Raw genomic sequence first — 14,754 nt, 5'->3', positions numbered from 1 at the left:
CCCAAATTTCAGGTCTGTTAAATCAGATTTTGGTTTTGGAAGTGTGACATAGTTCTTCATGTGGCACAGTTACACTCAAGCTCTCATTGGAGTTGCGCTGCAGTATTATCAGGGTGTTATTTTGAGGCCAACATTCATTAAATCCTTTCAGAACAGGGACTTCGTTGTCCCACAGCTCCTGGTGAGGAACTGTGTGCCAGTTTGGGTCTCCAAGCACTCCAATAATATAAATAGTTGTGGGTGGAGCAGGTAGTACTTTTACCTTACATTGTTTATTAGTTTTGTTTTGAATTCTTTTTCTCAGCTGCTCTTAAGTTCTTCATATTTCACTTGTTTGAATTGAGACATTTTTGTACCCATTATGTGCCCTGGCATGTTTTTTTTTTCTTTTTCAATGAGTCCATTTGAAAAAAGTTGAGGCTTTTATGCAAGCAAGAGTAAAATAGAATGCTGTTTTGTCCATATGAAACCAAAACAAAACAAAAGTTATATTAGGAAGCAGAGCTTATGCTTTGTACAAGGGTTTGAAAATTCTTAAGGGGTTATGGTTTTTATTTTTTCTTGTAAAACATCTGCCTAAGGTTTTCAGAGTTAGAAGGCACTGAAAATCCCTGTTGTTTCATGCTCAGCAGAAATGTTAATGTTTTAGAGCTGTGTTCTGCAAGAGGAATGGAGCTCGGTGGGATGGATCTGTAGTAAGTGTAGCACCTTTATCAAGAATCTGGAATTGAACTCAGGATTTTTCTCTGTTGTTAGCAAATACTTTATGAAACACAGTGGCAGATATATATATATATATGTTATCATCCTGTTATCACAGAAGATAATCTGCTACCTCTGTCTCTTACCTTCAATTGCTTAGGTACCAGATTTTTGATAAGTGAATCTTTGAAATTGATTATATGCCTGTTGTCATCAACGTGCTGCTCCACAATGGGATATCAATTTGTCTTTCCAGTTTACATTAGAAAAAATATTCAAACAGTTTACATGCAAAAATAATAATCCAAACGAACCAATTTCAACTTTTTCACAGTCTCCAAACCCTAGAAATTACATACAGAAGCTATGCATTAGAAGAAGGTCAAAGAGTTGTTATCACTTGTACACTTTTGCTTAAGTCTTCTCCTTTGTATGTGATCATCATCATCATTCAGTTTTTAATCATGTCATCATAGACTCAAAAAGATTTTTTGATTGCAGAAGATGATACAGCTCTAGGAATCAGACTGGTGTTGTGAGGGAGCTGCCTGTCTCATTTTGTTGCTGAAATCAAGAGGAGGGAGTCTTGTGAAGGAGAAGAGACAAGCCCTGTTACTTGTCTTGTTGCATGGCCATCATCATTGTCTCCTCCGTGCAGGACCTGGCATCATTGCATCAAGCAGACAGCACCTGCTAATGTCCTCATTCCTAGAGCAAAGAGACAACTGGGCAACCACAATTCTTACAGCTGCCACTGAAATCAGGAGCAACACTCTGAAACCCATAAAAAAATTGCTGAATACCCTTAGGGGATGGACCTGTCAGCTTTTCACATGGGTGCGCAGGGATCTTGGAGTCAATTGGCCTTCATGTTGGTGTGCCTCTGTATCCCAGCTTTTACCCAGGAGAGGATAAAGTGCCTTTGCCAGGTGGGAATGGGAGTGTTTTTATTTGTTACTTGCAAACAACAAATAACCTTTTTTTTTTTTTAAAGTAGTCACATGCTAACGAGCTGAGCACCATGAAAACTAGGATAGTATTAAGAATTTTGCATTCCGAGCAAAATCCAGAGGGTGTTACAAGACAGCCAGGAATTACAATAAAGCCAATTATTAACTAGCTTCTTTTTATTCAGTGGGAGCTCATGTTTGTCATTTATATTGGGGCGGAGGGAAGACGCAGGTTGTGAACAAATGTTGGGAGTTTAAAAGGGTGACATTTTAAATGAGAGCCTTTGTAATAATAAAGGAACATAAGGCTTGTATCTGTTAAAAGCAAATTTTAAAATGAAGCCTCTTTCCTGACCTTCAACTTAAAATCTTACGATAATCTTAAATCCCAAAATGTGGCTTCATTGTTCATTTCCATTTTACTGGAATGTAAAGTAACAGGAGCTTGAGGTTTTAGTGAATTAGAAAAGTAATCCTTTTTCATTATAACTTCTGGTAGTGTTTTAATTACAGTTATTAGGAGAACCATCATGTGCGACACACTTTAAAATTCTTGTATAGTGTGCTAGGAATATCTAGGAAAGGGGTTATGTGCATAACTTATTCACTCACAGTGAAGTAGACTGGATTTTTTTATTCTTGACTGCTTATCACCTGCATCTTGATCATGTATTTCTATGTGACTAAGAGGAAGAATGTATTTGTGTGTGTTATTTGCAGTTCATAATCTATTTAACAAATTGAGACTGGTTTTAGCAGAGTTCAGTGTTTTTTCATACTGAAAGAAATCTTATTAAAGAAAGCTATGTAAAATTTTGACACACACTTAAAGGAAAGACCAAGAAAACTATTTATTGTGTTTTGTGAGTGGCTTTCATTTCTTCCTGGTTTTGCCCCACCACCTTTCCCCACCTGCTTCCTAAGTAGAGCCTCATAGCATGTTTCAGCCTGTATTTGTATGCACCAGCTTCGATGAAGGATTTTGAAGATTCACTCTGATGGGCTGTGCTGTTCTGTCGGAATAATATGGTGTTACCTCCCTGGCTTCCTGGGTTCACGCTGTGTTTCCCAAGTGACGAGGTACTACCTTTCTGCAAATTCCATGAACTTAAGAGGGTAATCCAACAGAATTTTTTGCAAGCATCCTCTGATCTTGTGACTGACATTTTATGCCAGTATTTTTCCTTTTGTGTTTTTCTCAGAGAGTTTGCATTATGTCATTACCCTGTAAAACAAGGTCTAAAGTACATTATGGCAATGAAGATGAGCAGTGCAGAGTGATGTACGCAAATTGCACAGGTTGCTGTTTAGAGCCAATGATTTGGGGTTTTAACCTCCAGCATTTTGAAGGAGAAGAGGATGGAGGAAGGAATTGTGGAGGTTGTCCCCAGGAATTGTAATGTAATATTTATTTGTACAGATCTTGAAAAGTGTGAAGTGTAAGATTTTAGAGAGATGTTTTAAAAGTAGAATGGTGTTCCCACCCACTCCTTAGCCTCCGTGTGAGGAGTGTCACCACTTTAACAGCTGCCAGTGCAGCTGACCTGGGTTTGAATGGAAAGATCTTGTTGACTGATGTTTAAACAAAATGTTAATTTGTTTACATGCCATGTGGTCCCAGTGGACTTGTTTAGATCACCAGATGCCTTGAAAAGCCAAAGTCTTGACTGTCATAAGGGATTGTCCAATTTTTCTGTTTATCCTTTGTGCTATTACCTTCCTCCAGCAGATGTAATTCACTTGTAAGGTGTCTTTAAGTAGGTCTTTTTACTTTCGTATTGAGTTAAAAAAAAAAAAAAGTTAAACAGGTGTCTAAATTCAGCTGAAGTTACTGGATATAAGCACGTGAACCGTGTTTACTAGGTGAAGCAGGGTTAGTGTTCAGAGAGACAAGTGTCCCCCTGAAATAATAGCTTATGCTGGCTTCTGTAGTTGGAAAAGAGGAAGAGTTGTATGGCTTTGCTACTGTTGTGCTCTTTTTGAACAGATCATAAATAATGTCAGTTAACCTTTTTTTCTTTTTTTCTTTTCACTCGAGTTGTTTAGCTGGCAGCTCATTGACCAGTAATTTTGAAAGCAGATGGGAAGATCTGTTCAGATACCCCTTTTTTCTTTTTCTTGTTTTTTTGTTTGTTTGTTTGTTTGTTTTTTTAAGTCCTCAGGATCTCACTTAATTACAAGGTGTGTAGAGTGCCTGTGGCCTTTTACCCAAACAAGTAACATCCATTCAGGAATCTGGGTGTTCCTTTCATATTTTCCCCGGATGAATGGATCTCAAGTTTAGTCACTAATAATACAATAAATCTAAATTTATATTGCTATAAGCATATGAAAGGGAGCATAAAATAAATTCATACTTCTTCCCATCTGTGCTTGGTACAAGTGTTGATATACCCATAACAAAAATTAGGTCCAAGTGTTCCATCAAAACCAAAATTTTGTCATTTCTTATTACACAAAAGCAAAGTATTTATCTTGCAAGTATTTGAAGGCTTATAAAGTTCATGTGGAGAAATTTCTGCCTATTAGTATATATTATTAATGAATGCCTCTGATTCATTTGGGATTTTTCTATATATAGGAAACAATAGACTTGCGTGTATGAATTTTTCTGAAGTGCCTGCAACAGTATTTACTTAAGTGCAGATGTCCAGTGGAGGTTTTGCAATACCAACATTTCAGCAGAAAGCCCAAGGTGAAATTTTGTAGAGTATACTTTAAGTGTTTCAATTGGTTGTAACATTAAATAACTATATAGAACATAATGTAAATAATATAATTATTTGAAAAGTTACTATAAATGAGTAGTATTTATAATTTGTATTTGTTGAGGTGATACAACATAATAAGTCTGAAGGGATTTAAAATGGTGCAGTATGTGAGCTAACATGGCCCTGTGTTAGCTGTGTCATTCTGCTGCACAGTCTAATTGATCCAAAAACAGAAAATAAAAACAACTCCTTTTTAAAGTACCCTCAGTTACATGGTTTCACTCTCAACTAGAGAATGTGTCTGTGTATACACAGACGGAGGCATGCTCTTTTTCTCAGACATCTCAGAAGACAAAACTAGAGTACCTGTAGTTTTTTATTACATGGCCATTGTAATCTCTGTTATTAGCAGTTTGGCACCCATCAAGAGCAGCTTTTGCAATACTTCGGTCTTTGAGTGAACTGAAACTCTTGGCTTGACAGAAGATTGCAGAGAAACCCAGAGCGCCCTGTGGGAACTGGTTTAAAATCCCACATAACTGGAAGAAATTACCGCCTAGGTGTCAAGTGTCCCTGTAGCGAATTTAAGCACATATTTAGCTTCCTTGTAAAGGAGATGAAAATGGAGCTGTTTCCCTGAGAAACTGGAAGCAAGTGGCCATGCAGTGTAATAGCAGTTTGCAAGAGAGTTCGGTGAGGGTGCCGCAGGAAGTGGGAGAGCACGCTGGTGTCTGTCACCTTCCTTCCCTCCACAACTGCACATTAAACGTAGGCTGCTGCGAACAAAGAGGCGGCAGGTTTTAAAAGTGGGGAGAGCAAATAACTGTCACTGAGTTTATTCCCATTATTCCTTCTGTGAAAGCAAGGGAAGCCTCTCATACTTCACTCCTGGCAAAAAAGTTTGTCCACTTTTTACTGCCTCGTGCACTTTTGATATGTTGGGCAAAGTGAACAAGCGTAAAATTGAAGCAGGGGCAGAAGAGGGGAGGAAAAAAGGATAGCCAAGTCCTAGGGAGTGAGTGATACAATACTAGCCCTTAAAGCCTAGAGAAAAGCTGTTTAAAATTGCTGAGTATGAAGCAAACATTGCCTGGGTCAGCTTTCCAGCATGACAGCAATAGACACATGACCAGTAATTCAACCCGACAGGAGAGATGTTCAAGAATACAAATATCACGAATTCTGTGTTCTGCTTCTGCACTCGAAATGCGATACGTAAGCCTGGACTTCCCTGACAGCGTGCTGTCTCTCCCATCTTCTCACTTGATGAGCGTCTTCCATGAGAAAGCACAGCCTTTCTGATCCCAGAGAAGAGAGTCTCTGTCTCTGTGGTCCTTTTTGCAACCTGTGCACTCTTTGAACCATGCCGTGTGTGGGGGATTTGTTAAGAGATGCATTGGGACCTAATATGTCATAGGCAGACTCGTTACGGATGAAAACTTGTTGACAAAAAGGATTAGTTGCAACTGAGAGATAAAAAACAAGAGGTAATATTTTTAAGGAAGATCGTGGTGCAAAATTTTGATTTATTGGGCAAGAAGATAGTGAAGGCTTTGTGTTATTGGAGATTATGTACCCTAGGAAACTGGCAGTGAATTCAGCCTGGTGCTGCCAAACTGTACTTCATAATCTGAGGTTTCATATGAAAAAGGGGAGAAAAAGCGAAACAAACAGAAAACCCTCTATACCTGGCAGCTGTAGAGAAAATACTCAGAAACTCACTGTGACCAGAGTTGTGTTCTTGTCTTGAGTCAGCAATCGGCTTGAAGCAATACCTTTGAGAAGAGCGAACTGTGCTGGTCATTTCAATGCATGCAAGCTATGAAGTCTGACATGTTTACACAGCAGCTAGCTCACTTCTGTGCTTTTTTTGCAAAAACCTCAGTGTGATGCATGCTGTTTGAGAACGTATTTTCCTGGGACAGAAGAAGAGAACCAGAAGGGAAGGTTTGTTATTTTTTGTGTAAATTAGGATTAATGTTAAACTTCCCTTCTTTTCTTCTTCTTTCCTCACCCCTTCCAGATGAAACAAAAAAAAAAAAAGCAAACAACTTTTCAAATTGTGGAGAAACAGAGAAACAAGGGATATTTTCTTTGCCCACTGGAAAAAGCTTTAGTCATATCTGGACTCTTGAAAAAAAATCAAATCAAAACCCCCTTCTTCCCACTAACTCCTACATTCTCCTTAGAGCCATATGCCCCAGTTTACAGTTATCCAGCTTTTAATACAGTCCACTTCTGCCCTGACAGCTATACAATGTACAACAGTTGCACAGAGTCAGAAGGCAAATCTGTGAAGAACAAAGAATAGAGAATTTGGTGACAGTTTGAAACAAATGTAGTGAATATTGAAGTAAATAACATGAGTAAAACTGGATGCTGATGGTATTTTTTTTCATTTCTGTATGCCTGTCTAAACCTATCTCAAGTGTAGCTGCACAGTACTGTGCATTTCCCTTTTGGTGTCAGCTCCACTGAATTTACATTTATCAGGCTGCGAAATACAAGGGACCTTGTACCTAGTGCTCATGATCACCCTGAGGAACTTGTTAATCAATGGAACAATTGTATGGTTATATGGCTCGCATCATGTTTGGGCATTTGAGCTCAACATTAGAAAAGCACTATAATTGCTAATAATTAGTACTGGGTAAGCCTCACAAGTTTTACTTAAGAGTCCCCTGTGACAGATTCATATCCAAAGCGTATCTGAAGTATCTGAACCATTTAAGGATTTCGGAGGTAATACTTTGTCATTGTGTAAGGCAGAAGACCTGTGTATCAAAGGGCAAGGGGATTATGAAATAATTACTGGCTCTGCATTTAATTTGAGTCAATGAAAATGCCAGAATGATCGAAGTGTTTATGCTGAAGATCAAGGAGTTAGACTGGAATAGGGTAATCAAAACCAGGGACATCTTTCTTAAGTTTTTAAATATTTCTTAGGGAAGAGATAATGGAGGGTTGTAAGAGTATGGCAAGGAAGTGCTGGAGGAAAATCAGGATCAGAGGTCACACCTGTGTGAAGCAAAGGTTTGCAAATGACAAGTAAAAATAGAAATATACTTCACTTGATGGTGATAAATGGGTTCCTTGACCTGAGGAGGAAGACTAGAGGTGACTTTGCACTGTGGAGATGGTAATTTGATAGTGGTAGTTACAGGTGAAAAAGCTTGCTATTAAAAAAAGGGTGGAAAAAATGCTTGGTCTTAATTATGTAAGGGTAGTCATGCCCCTGGGCCTTGACTGCCAGGGTAGCTGTGCTTTTCTGCGGCCACAGCTGTGACACTTTCAATTTGCCATTTTTCCACACTTTCAACGTGATTCTCCCATCCCTATTTTCTCCAGCTATTCCAGGTGTGCCTTTTACTTTGTGTTTGTCTATACTTCACTTACCTTCAGCACTCACCTGCCTCTGGTGCTGCACCTTACCAGCACCACTCACCTGCCTCTTTCTTCTGGCACAGCAAAACTCTTCAACTGGCCTCAAAAAGTCAGTAAACTCATGAGTAAGGCTCAGAGAGTCAGAATTGCTGGACCTGGGACTGTACATACAGTTTCCACGACATGGGAGTTGGGATCAGTCATACTTCGCTTACACATCCCTTGTATCCCAAGGGCAGGGAAACATTTGCCAATGGCCTATACCTTTGCCTCTCTGCAAGCAATCAATGCCAAGAGTCTTGTCAGCTTTTTACATGCTAAGACAAAAAGTATGTTATGGGCTGCTAGTTGCTTCTATTCAAACATGAAGCATGGATTTTGAGATTGGTGGAGGTTTGCTTGCTTAAAAGAGGTTCTGATTGAGATGAATTATGAAAATGTCAATAAATACTACATTTTAAAAGGTAATTAACTGACTATTAATGTTGAAGGCAGAGCTCCAGGCAAACGTTAGCAGCAGCCTGAACCACCTACCTTTATGTACCTTCTTCCTCCGTAGCACTTGGTGTGAGGAGCCAAAGCAGCCCTGACCTCAGAATGGAGTTCTTAAAGGCCCAAATAGTCAAAAATGCCTCACAGATACCATATTCATTGGTTTTTCTTCCTTTGTGTGTGGTTTTTAGTCATAACTGGCCATGCAGGTCCATTATGTGCATGTGATATCAATCCATTTCTCGCCTAAAAATACCTACTACATTGCAGTTTAGTATGGTGCTATTAATCATATGTCTGGGCACTGCAATGCCAAGTTTTATTTTGTTTTAAAATACTGTGTATGGAAAATAGGAAAAAATAAATAGTGAAATGCCATGTTTAGCATAGTTGTCTCCTTTTGCAATTCTTTGTAAAAATGTACCAAATATTTCTTGTAAAGTGTTGAGTTTAAAATAAATAATCTTTCATACATCAGGTTAGGGTTATTTGCTTGCCCATCCAGTCAGGAGTTACCTGTTCTGAACTTACCAAGTTCTGATCCGTACGCTATCATAACACCAATTTAGAGATTTTTCAACTCAAATGGCTCATTTGGGGAATGCTCATATCCATAGGTCTCCCCCTTCCCCTTTGCTGGACTTGAAGTCTGATTAGTGTTTAGAGATTGCTTTGAGATAATGATAATGTGGCTTTTAATTAGTATCAATATTTCTAATCTTTTGGGAAATAATAATGTGCTGCTTTTTTACTCCTTGACTGCTGACAGATGGCCACTTATTGAACATCATTAAATTCTGACATCAATCATTTTTTGTGCTTTAAATAATATGTTCATCATTTAAATGAAATTATATATATAGGAGGAAGGTTTTCCAGACCAGGTTGTTTAGACTTCGATGCAGTACTAAAACAGCATTTGGTGAAGGCCATACTTTTTAGGACGTTGTAAGTGTAATCTTTGAGGCCTTACTAACTTGTCATTTCAGTGTACATGCATATGTTGAAAGGGGTTCTTGTATGGAAGTAGCCCGAATGCTTTTGAGACAAAGCCCCTATTTAAGCATTTAGAAACTTGAACTTTTGAGAAGCCTGTGCTCGTATGCAGAAAACATTTCATGCATTTACACAGGAATTCATATTGTATGCGTTTTTGTCAATGCCATGAAAAAGTGAAGATGAATTCCTGTGTTATCTGCAGCAATGTTTTGTTAGACTTGATGCATTCTTGGCTAAAATCTCTAATTTGTTATTTGTGAAGCTTTGTTTAATAGGTACAATTACGATCTGCATTGTGTCCTTGCTCATCTTAATACTAGTGTTAATTTGCAGGAAGGGACAAAAATTATCTTGCGGAGTTATCATGCAGTGTTTAGGCTTTCTGAATGCTAATTAATTCAGAGCTCAAATACTGTACCTGCTGTCTAAAAGGCTGGCAGCTTGTATTCATCACCTGAGTGACAGCTGTTCCTAGCCTTTTTTTTTACTCATAAAAATACTGGGAAAGATTAACTCCTTCCATGCTAATGACTGGCATATTGAAATAACAGTTGTTATGTTGAAAATTAAATTCGCGAAATTTTGTCTCTAACAGATGTGTTGATTTTGACAGTATATTAGGGAAAGGATTGGTGACAGTATATTGTTAAGAGAAATTGCTAAACGTTTCTCCAATATACTGTTAGTTTTTCTGAGCAGAAAAAACAAGTGTGTCTCTGACATTTGATGTCAGAATCAGATCCTCAGTGTAAATTATAAGAGAATTAAAATATTGGTAAGTCAAATTTGAACATTTATAGTGAGTATGGGATCTGAAGAATTTTTCTCTTTGAGTCAAATCTTTTTTTTTAGTATTTACTGTCAAGGAAAATATTTACTAGTTGCAATGCAATTAAATGTTCACTTAAGTCACTTAAATGTCAGACAAAATAGTGAAGAACAGTTGTGTATTTTGTACGCTGCCTTCAAAGATCATTTGAGTTGTTATTTGTTAAACTAAACTCCTCCACACTAGGAAGAAATAGTAGTCTTTGGTAATAAAAAAGGGGGCTTGAAGGCATGCAGGTAACTTAATTTAATCTGTGAAAGAGTATAGTCTGGTATAATGCAGATGTTCGTATGCAGGTTTGAGAGGATTACGTGGTTTCCCTGAATGATTGAGGAAGTGAGATGCTAATATTGGATTACATTCCTTCTTTTTCACAGAGGAACAGATAGCTAAAATATACGTTCACTCCATCCTTCCGTTCCCTCCTGCCCCCAGTCAAAACAATTTAATTATACTACATTTTCCTTTTGGAGGAAATCATAGAATCATAGAATGGCTAGGGTTGGAAGGGCCCTTCAAAGGTCATCTAGTCCAACCCCCCTGCAAGGAGCAGGGACATCCCCAACCAGATCAGGTTGCTCAGAGCCTCATCCAGCCTGGCCTTGAACGTTTCCAGAGAGGGGGCGTCCACCACCTTTCTGGGCAACCTGTTCCAGTGTTCTATAACTCACATCGTAGAAAATTTTCTCCTAATTTCTAACCTAAATCTACCCCGCTCTATTTTAAAACCATTACCCCTCATCCTATTGCAACAGGCCCTACTAAACAGCCTTTCCCCATCTTTCTTGTAGGCCCCCTTGAGGTACTGGAAGACCGCTATCAGGTCTCCCCGGAGCCTTCTCTTCTCCAGGCTGAACAGCCCCAACTCTCTCAGCCTGTCCTCATAAGAGAGGTGCTCCAGCCCTTTTATCATCTTCGTGGCCCTTCTCTGGACCTTCTCCAACTGGTCCATGTCCTTCTTGTGTTGGGGGCTCCAGAACTGGACACAGTACTCCAGGTGGGGTCTCACCAGGGCAGAGTAGAGGGGGAGAATCACCTCCCTCAAGTTGTCTCATGTCAAAGGGTATTGCTGAACTAATGATACTAAAGAAAGTTCCACAGAAGCTTCCAGTTAGTATTTTAGGGTAAATTAAAGGTTTTTCTCCTTGTCCTACTTTAAATTCCTCTGAAGTCTGGTATGTGTTTTGCTACCTAAGTATTTCAGTAATACAGATGTACAGTAGACATGTCAAAATAATTATAAAATTTTCCTTCTCATTTTGGAGGCCCTGCATATTTAGGGAAACTCAGGGTGGACTTGACTAATGCTGCTGGGCTTTGATTCTGCTCACATTGGTTTTTATGCATTCTGATTCAGTAAATCTCATTAAGCACATTTAACTTCCAATATTCACTGAAAGTTCTGTTGACTTCGGTACGAAATTAAGCACATGCTTAAATGTTGTTCAGAGCATTAGGAAAGGTGATTAAACTGAAGAACAAAGCTATGCTATTAAAATATTTTAACTCATTAAAATCCAGTAGATTTTATGATAGTGATTCACTGAATACTCTGTATTGAAAGTAAAGCAATTATGTTATAGTTGTCTGGCTCTCTTGTGCAGCTTAGAACACCAACATGAGTATATTAGCTGGATATTTCTGCTTTGACAATACATTTCCTTTTACTTTTGCCCTACTGTTCTATTCTTATAAATAATTAGTGATTATAATGAGTGATTGAAAATATAATGGGAAATAAAAAGGTTTCCAAGCTTGTTTACAAAATGTTCTTGAAAATGAAAATAATTTTAAAGAAAATATTGTCTTCTTCCAAGTTACTCAAATGTCTTTTGTTACGACTCATTAAGTGCAAAAGATATTTTTAGTTTCTATGCACAGGGATGATTTTTTTTAAGCTTTAGCAGCTTTGTCTTAGTGTTCTTTGTATCAAACTCCAAAATAAATTTTTTAAAATGTCCACACACAAAGTAATTAAAAATCATGCTTTGGCAAGACTTAAATGCAGTCTTTGAATTAGCATGTAAGATGCTCTAATGAGTTCAGCAAGCATTACGAACATACTACATACTGTATGTAGTAAATATGTTCTAAATTAAAGCATTAACTACATACTGCAGTATGTAGTTCTGTCCTTAGTATGTTGTTTGTTAAAAAGTCCCTCAACTTTTTAGAATTTGGTGAAATATTTTCTGTAGAGGAGATGTGTTGCTCTTTAATCTAAAATAACACTGTAACAATTCAGAAATGAGAAGCTTGCTTTAAGTGTTTGGGGCATGGGATAGGGGAGCTGCAGGAGTTTAGAGGGAAGGTTGTTGGGTGGTTTTGTGGTTTTATTTTTGTTTTTTTTTTTAATTTAGTTTACCATAGAGGAAATAATTAGACCAAGACTGGAACATATTGAGAAGCCATTGGACATGGCATTTTGAGCTTTCCCAAGTTTCTGTCCTGGAATAGTTACTGTGTGTGCAAAATCATGAGCTCACTGAAATCCTGGAGTGAGTTATTTGAGGTCTGTAGTCTGTCTGCAGCTTCTTGAAATAAATATGGGTGGTAAAGCTACGTAATTGTTGCTACTGAGGTGTTAAAAATCTTATGATGATTCAGTCTCAGTATGTTCACTGAGTCAGACCAGGAAACCATCGAGTCTGCTGACTCGTGTTTGCTTCTTGACCTTTTGGTAAAGATCAAGTGTAGCACATGTTTTTATCAGTTTAATATCTGTTACGTCCTCAGCTTGAGGATTTTATATTAAATGAGTTTGGGGACTGGGAAATGTACTAGGAGCTTATGCCATCCCCTCCATGCATGAAACCAGCTATTGCTGTGTTTCTGGAATGGTGTGAAAAGAGAGAAAAAAAAGCAACAAGTCCTCTAATGACCATAAATGAGTGTGAAGGGAAGAGCGGGAACAGAGTAAGCAGAGATTATGCTTCTCTAAAGTATTCTGTTAATCTCCACCTATTTTAAACTCGGAGCTTTTCCTGAGCCTCAATAAAACCCCTATAAAAATAAAATAAAATAGCACTTCTGATTGCATTAAATCTTGGTTTTGCTGTCTTCTCAGTCCATATTAATATCCATTCTGTAATGTCCAATATTGTAACATAAGGACTAGGCATTACTTTGTACTTACTGGATACAGCGAGCCTACACTCTTAGTCTCATTGTTGTTGAAGAGCAAGTTGCTGTGTATTTTCACTGACCACTCTTAGAGGTGCTGTTTTTCTGAAGAATGAGATAAAATAGCAATCAGAAATAACTGCAAAATCAAAAATAGAAGAAACATACTACAGCATGATAAAATGGTACATGCAGGTTTTGATTTGGTTTGATTAAAGACCATTGGAAACATAGATACGATCGATATCTTTGAGGAAACACTGCTGTCACAACTGTTTAAATATATTCAGAAACATGCCAAAAGCTATGGAGAGCTGGTGTTCACTTGAATGTTTTTGATTGATTAAATACCAGTTTATGCCATTTTATAAACTGGAGGTCCGGAACTGTTCATACATGTTACAATCAGTGGGTGGCTAACAAAAGCTGCTTTTATTTGGCCTATGACATAGTTACCACTGAGGTCTATGTAATGCAGCAGGTGATGACAAGCATGGTTTATGACATCTTTTGAAACAGAATCAAGCCATGAAAGGCCAAGCTGATGTGACAGGGTGAAAACTGGAAGTCGTATTAGAAGCAAAATGAATACAGTTCAGATAGAGAGTGATCAAAATAATTTCTAAATGACATAAGAATTTGGCCCTTCAAGGATTTCTTCCTAAGCATGTGAGGTAATACAGAAAGGAGGAACTTATGTCATTGTAAATTAATGTCCTTGAGTTAAGTCTCATTACCAAGACACTTTTGGTTTTTTAATTATTTGACTTGCCATGGTTAATAAAAAGCAAGTTAATTCAGTGTGACATTTTTGGTGGTAGCTTGGTGCACTGCTAAATTAATTGCAATAAAATAAAATAATAGTTTCCCAAAAAGCTCTAGACTTCCTGTTCTGTGCATTTTGAATCAATTGATGATTTCTTAGTCGTTATTTATGGCCTCAGTATTTTGATTATGACATGTTAAATAAAGCTGATGTTCTGGTGGAGAGGGAGGGCAATTAAGTGTTTGTTAATTGTAACAATTTTAATGTTGCTATTTAATGGAAAAGGCAATATTTTGATTGTTTAAAATTTATGTTTAGAACAAAAAAAAAATAGTGTCTACAAGATAAAAATCCACTGCAGCAAAATACCGTCTTATTACTGTGTGCTACGATGCTTACAGGTTATTGTCAATATACAGTGTCTACTGGCAAGGAAGCTTTTGTTTGTCAAGGGAACAAAATGATTGTTCCTCATTTTTCTTGACTGCTGAGTTCTTTAAGCGAAAAGCATTTTGATCCTGGAATAAATATTGATTCTCTCTTTTCTTTCTCTGAGAAAATTAATTCAGTGAGAGTTATATTCACCCAGGTGAGGTAAGGACATTTGAGGACCCCATAGGCTACTTAAACCTATGACACAGGCTGGCATTCAAGAAGTGTTTTCGTTACCCCTAGATCAGCACATGTATGGTAGTTCTTTTGAAGAGTGTCTCCTAGGACAGAGCAAAGGAGGATTCATGGGCCACTTGTCTGTAGCAGTAGGATTGCAGCCTTTCTTTTTTCTAGCCAAAAATTAGT

The 14,754-nt window shown here is 37.8% G+C and overlaps 1 protein-coding gene and 1 non-coding gene across 10 annotated transcripts in view; both read left to right on the top strand.

Annotated features, from left to right (window-relative positions):
• The window catches only part of MACROD2 (mono-ADP ribosylhydrolase 2), a 924,269-nt gene that overhangs the window by 412,300 nt on the left and 497,215 nt on the right, over positions 1–14,754 (top strand). The window lies entirely within an intron of this gene.
• On the top strand, positions 12,729–12,918 carry LOC147601461 (U2 spliceosomal RNA). The gene has a single exon (XR_015258340.1). It is a non-coding gene; the product is annotated as a U2 spliceosomal RNA (small nuclear RNA).

Source organism: Chlamydotis macqueenii, chromosome 3 (genome assembly GCF_036417535.1).
Source record: "Chlamydotis macqueenii isolate bChlMac1 chromosome 3, bChlMac1.mat, whole genome shotgun sequence".
Classification (NCBI taxonomy): Eukaryota; Metazoa; Chordata; class Aves; order Otidiformes; family Otididae; genus Chlamydotis; species Chlamydotis macqueenii.
The sequence above is the reverse complement of the archived record's forward strand: the minus strand, read 5'-3'. Positions and strand labels throughout refer to the sequence as shown.